Source organism: Antechinus flavipes, chromosome 4 (assembly GCF_016432865.1).
Source record: "Antechinus flavipes isolate AdamAnt ecotype Samford, QLD, Australia chromosome 4, AdamAnt_v2, whole genome shotgun sequence".
NCBI classification, from domain to species: domain Eukaryota; kingdom Metazoa; phylum Chordata; class Mammalia; order Dasyuromorphia; family Dasyuridae; genus Antechinus; species Antechinus flavipes.
In genome coordinates this window covers 205,854,382-205,860,964 of record NC_067401.1, presented here as the reverse complement: position 1 = coordinate 205,860,964, position 6,583 = coordinate 205,854,382, and positions in this window count along the sequence as shown.

The window sequence follows — 6,583 nt, the reverse complement described above, 5'->3', positions numbered from 1 at the left end:
CTTAATTTCTGAGCGTTTATCCGTGCTCTCGTTTCTCGGACATGTTTTTTTCCTTCTTAAAAGAATATTTTTAAATTTTTAGAAACTTTTTAAGTTAAAAAAATTAAAATGTTTAATTTTTGAAAAATAAAACATTTAAAGTTTTTTTTTTTTTTTTTTTTTTTACATTTCTGCCTTGTCTCCATAACCTTCACTCACGGTGACACAACAAGACCTTCCCCTCTCTACTCCCCTTCTTTCCTCTCCCTTCTCCCCCCTCCCCCCTCCAGCCAACGGTTACGTGAACCAAGATATTATCGGCCTCATAGACTTTTCATTCTAATGGGGAAAACAACACTATAAGGGAAAAGTGTGGCCGGAAAGGAGCATTTTAGTCTAGAAAGATCACAGGGAAGTAAAGTGAAGTCGTAAGAAAATCTTGACACATTCCGTCTGATAAAATGCCAGAATTAATTTGATTGTGGTTCATGTGGTTCCAGAACCGGAAAGGAATGGGGTAGAAGGCTGTGGAGCTTTCTTGAAATAGAATTTTCCTTTGAACAAAGAAATGTTTCATCATCTCTCTACTGAATTCTGATCTTTTATTGTTATTTTTCTTTAAGGTTATTGGAGTTACTATGTGTAGTATTCTGTTTGCCATCAGTTCAAAAGTCATAAGTCATCCCAAGTTTCTCCAAATTCCTCAGTCATCTTTCCTTTTGTTGGAATAAATATTCCATGGTATCCATACATATCACAACTTATTCAGTTATTCTTTTTCATCTAATCCATTGATGTATACTGTTTCCTACTTTGATTGAGAGGGGAAAGGGAGTGCCATAAAAAAATCTTACTTTGATTAATTTGATCAATTTTGGACTTTGGGGAAAATTTTTTTTAACCCTTTGACCTTGGAAAATATGCCCAGTAATGGTACTCTTGATTCAAATAGTCTGAGTCCTGGTACTATTTCTTTCTTTTTCTTTTAAAAAAATTTTTTTTTAAAAATTATAACTTTTTATTGACAGAACCCATGCCTGGGTAATTTTTCTTACAACATTATCCCTTGCACTCACTTATATTACTATTTTTCCCCTCCCCCAGATGGCAAGCAGTCCTATACATGTTGAATATGTCACCATATATCCTAGATACAATATATGTTTGCAGAACCGAACAGTTCTCTTGTTGCATAGGGAGAATTGGATTCAGAAGGTATAAATAACCTGGGAAGAAAAACAAAAATACAAATAGTTCACATTCGTTTCCCAGTGTTCTTTCTTTGGGTGTAGCTGCTTCTGTCATCATTGATCAATTGAAAATGAGTTAGATCTCTTTGTCAAAGAAATCCACTTCCATCAGAATACATCCTCATACAGTATCATTGTTGAAGTGTATAATGATCTCCTGGTTCTGCTCATTTCACTTAGCTTAAGTTCATGTAAATCTCTCCAAGCCTTTCTGTATTCATCCTGCTGGTCATTTCTTACAGAACAATAATATTCATAACATTCATATCAGGTTCTATTTCTGAGCTCAAAATCAACTTCATTTTTAGTTGTTATTTTCTTTTACTTATCCTTCTCCATTCCCTGGGTCCTATTCTGTCCTGGGCTTTCCAAAGCCTTCTCAATTGTGACTCTATTTCTGAATCCTTATTCATCCTTCCTTCCTGAAGTTTATAATCTAAAACACTCACATCCATGTCACTTGTGTGGAGCCTTATTTTTGAGCCCTTATATTCACAATTCTTCCCCCTCCTCCAGTTCTCAGGAATCTCATTTTCCAGCCTTTTTCTTTTCAGAACCCTCTCCATCTTTATTTTCCTGAAACTTATTTCTGATATCCTTCTTTCTGAAGTTTTCTATTCCTCAAACTCTGGTTGCTTAATTTGCAGACAATTTTCTGACACATTATCCAAGGGAAAAAAATGAATAAATAAAAGGCATTGATTAGGGGATATGTGCCAAATATTGTGTTAAGACTGGAATAGTCCCTGACCTCAAAGAGCTTTCATTTTAATGAGGGAAACAACCCTGATAGAAGGAAAGGTGGCCAGGAAAGAGAATTTTGTTTTGGAAAGATTACAGGGATGGTGAGGAGAGTATCTTGACACATTCCATCCAGGAACAATGCCAAAGTTAATTTAATCATGGTTTATGATTCCAGAACCAGAAGGGAATGGGGGTAGAAAGCAATGGAGCTTTCTTAAAATAGCATTCCAGGTTTCCAGGGCAAAAGATTTTCTAGGATATGGTCTCTGTTGTTGGCAACATGTTTATTTCTTCATCTATCATCTATTCATTCATTATTTGGAAATCTGCAACATTTTATTTTTAAAAATTAACAGCTTCAGAATAGTTCCAAATGCAATATTTTTTTTTTCCAAAAAATACTAAAGAGTATGGTGTAAAACATCTCATTAAATATAAACTTTCTTTTTTTATAATGCATTGCATCAATCTTGATGTGAAAAGAATTTTATGTTGCATCCTGGAACATAGAAATTATCTGTATTGAAACAAGATGTCTAATGTATCAGAGGGACTTCTTTCTCCCTGACTATTTTCTATGTTTGTTAAAATAAATACCGGGGGCAGCTAGGTGGCACAGTAGATAGAGTGCCAGCAATGGAGTGAGAAGAACCTGAGTTTAAATGTGGCCTCAGACACTTGGCACTTACTAGCTGTGTGAGCCTGGGCAAGTCACCCAACCTAAATTGTCTTACCATTAAAAAAAAAAAAGTCAAAACTCAAGAATTTCAACTTAGTTGTAGCAAATTTCACAACAGAATTGGCAACAGGAGGCAGCATGGCATAATAGAGGGTCACTTTTTAAAAATTTTATTTTAATAGTATATTATTTTCCCAATTACATATAAAATTGATTTTCAACATTCTTTTTTTGGGGAGGTTCCTAGTAAATTTATTTATTTTTAATAAACATTGCTTTATGAATCATGTTGAGAAAGAAAAATCAGAGCAAAAGGGGAAAACTATGGGAGAGGTAAAAAGAAGTGAACAAAGTTTATTGGAATTGTCTTCGATCACTAAATTGCTGAGAAGAGCTAAATCTATCATAGTTGATTATCATACAATCTTGCCATTGCTATGTACAGTGTCCTGGTTCTACTCATTTAACTCAGCAACAGTTCATGTAAATCTTTCCAGGCTCTCCTGAAATCAACTTGTTCATCATTTCTCATAAAACAATAATATTCCATTACCTTCATCTACCCTAACTTATTCAGCCATTCCCCACTTAATGGGCATCCATTCAATTTCCAATTCTTTGCCATTACCCAAAAGAACTGCTACCAACATTTTTGCACATGTGGGTTTTTTATGATCTCTTTGGATTACAGACTCAGTAGAACACTGCTGGATCAAAGGGTATGCACAGTTTGATAGCCCTTTGGGTATAGTTCCAAATTGTTCTCCAAAATGTCTGGATCAGTAAATAATTCTACCAACAATGCATCAGTCAGGGTTCCAGTTTTCCCACATCTCCTCCAACATTCATCATTATCTTTTCCTGTCATCTTAACCAATCTAAGAGGTGAACTGGTACCTCAGAGTTGTTTTCATTTGCATCTTTCTAATCAGTAGTGATTTAGAGCTTTTTTTCATGATTATAGATGGCTTTAATTTTTTCAACTGAAAATTGGCTATTCATATCATTTGACCATTTTATCATTTGGGGAATGACTTGCCTTCTTATAAAATTTACTCAATTCTCAATATATTTTAAAAGGGAGGCCTTTATTAGAAACTCTGGTTTTAAAATTTGTTTCTCAGCTTTCTGCTTCCTTTCTAATCTTGGCTGCACTGGTTTTGTGCAAAACCTTTTTAATTTAATATAATCAAAATTACCTATTTTACATTTCATAATATTCTCTAGTTCTTCTTTGGTCATAAATTCCTCCCTTCTCCAAAGACCTAATAGGTAAGCCATCTCTTGCTCTCCTAACTTACTTATATCACCCTTTATGTCTAAACCCATTTTCACCTTATCTTGGTATGGGATAGAAGGTCACTTTGAAGTCAGGAGAGCCTCCCTATTTATTGCCTCTAGAATACCATACCAAAGACTCTGGTGCTTGAAGTCATTTGCAAATCTGATCCAGCTTACCTTTCCAGGCATATTGCATATTACCCTTCTCTTCACAAACTACAATCCAACCAAATAGGCCTTCTTGGTATTCCCCATGTATATTTTATTTCCCATCTATGAACTTTTGCACAGTTATGTCTTCCACCTAAAATGGAGCTTCCCTCCTCACTCCGTTTTAGAATCCCTGACTTAATTGACACTTCTCACAGGAGGCATTTCAGGATCCTTCTGGGAATGTTCTTCCCTCCCCTCCATTCCTCAAAATTGTGTATTTATAATGTATATATTTGGTAACAGATTTTGTTTGCTTTCATATGCACATACCATGTTGCTTCCTACCTAGACTGTCAGCTTCTTGAGGACTTTTCGTTTTTGTTTTTGGAACCCTATCTATTAGCACAGTACCTGGAACGTAGCTGTTGTTCATCCTTTATTTTCAAAGACCCGTAACATCATAGGTGGTCTTGACTTGCTCATGAATTGGATTTAAGACAGAATTGAATAAAATAGGTAGCCTTTTCTCCAGTAGCAGAACAAAAGTTAGGACTGGTAATAGCCAGGGATGCAGTGGATGACTTTTTGCTCTTGATACCTAACCAAACTCTAAGCACTTCATGTTGTCGGCTTCAGTCACCTTTTTGGCCGTTGTGCCCATTTGGCTCAGTGGATGGAGCAGCTTTGTGAGTTTAGATTTGGTCTCAAATACTTCTTATCTGTGGGCAAGTCTCTTCATCTCTTTTACCTCAGTTTCCCTATCTGAAAAATGAGCTGAAGGCAGCAATGGTAAATCACTGCAGTCTTTTTATGATCCTAAATGAGATCACCAAGAATTGGATATAACTGAACAACTGGCCCTCTCTTTCTCTATGAAAAATACTTCTTTGAAAAAAAGTGGTATTATTGCTACCAGATATATCTATGCATTGCTGATTTGTCTCTAACAAAAATTAGCTGTATGATAGTGGAGAAGCCATTTAATGAGGCAGCTAGATAGTACAGTGGATAGAATGCTGGGCTTGGAATCAGGAAGACTCAAGTTCAAATTTTACCTCAGATGCTTACTAGCATGTTTGCCTCAATTTCCCCACTTGTAAAATGAGGATAATAGGCCCCTTCCTCCCAGAATTGTGAGGCTCAAATAAGATATTTATAAATCACTTATTCTCCATTTGTAAAATGGAGGATAATAACAGAACCTACCTCCAAGAATTGTGAGGATCAATGAGATATTTATGAAACACTTAGCATAATACTTGGCACACAATGGGCCTTTAGTGTTTCTCTTCCTTTGGTGTTTAAGAGTTCTAGGTAACTATCTAAGACTACATTAATGGGAAGAATTCCCATAGACTAAATCACAGGTTCAGAACCTAAGGTTTCAGTGTCCTGGCCAGGAGGAGAACCCATCTTCCCTTGTTTCGCTTTACCTGCATTAATTTCCTATTTTTTCTGAACTCCATCCATTCTCAATGACCCTAACCCACAGTTTGGATACTACAATCTCTAAAGAACTGGGTAACCAAAATGGAAGGATATGTATTAGGTCCAATTAAGCTGCAACATGTTACCAGAGATGAATTCAGAACCAAAAAAAAAGTGATGTAAAAAAAGTTATCCAATCAGGAAGGTGGATTAGTATTATAGTAAGGACAGCTCACATGTTGCATCTGTATTCCCAAAATGTCTTGAGATTTGGAAAGTCACATCTGGAGCAGATAGATATTCTTTGGAAGGACATGGACAAGAATCAATGACAAGAAGGTCATTATATCTTGGATCCTTTGAAATACTGTGAAATGCTCTTTCATAGATCCTATAAATCTCATTTCAGAGCCCCTTGCCAAACCTTGCTTGCTCTCAAATCCTAATTCCCATCCTCTTAAATTTCCTATTCCCTGGGAGGAGGAGTATAAAGAAGATAGTAAGCATTTACATAATGCCTACTGTGTACTAAGCACTAGGCTAAACAATTTTTCTAAATATTCTCATTTGGCCTTCACAACTACTGTGTGGTAGATGCTATTAACTTCATTATAGCTGAGGAAAGTCGATTTGCCCAGGGTCACACAGCTAGTGTCTTAAGGTGAAATTTGAACTCAGGGCCTGCATCTACTATACTACCAGTTTTCTGAATCCAGGAAACAAATTATACTCCATTCCAGGCACCCCTCCCCCACCGATTTTCTTCTGGAGGAATAACAAAGAATAGCACATGAAACCTTCTCTCATTGTTGGGCCTTTGGGGTTTTTTTGCTAACAAAAACAATATTAGGAAATTATGACCAAGCTTGGACACAGATATGAGAGTTTACTGCACCTCTCTTCCTTAATTTGCGAAGATGAGAGATGACTAAGGATATGGAAGACTATTCTAAATCTGGTAAATGTGGTTTGTTTTGTATTGTCCTTTTCTCTCACCTTCATTTTTAGAGTTACAATGGATTGCTTTATGGGAATTGGGAGGACATAGGAAATAAAATTGACATAAAAA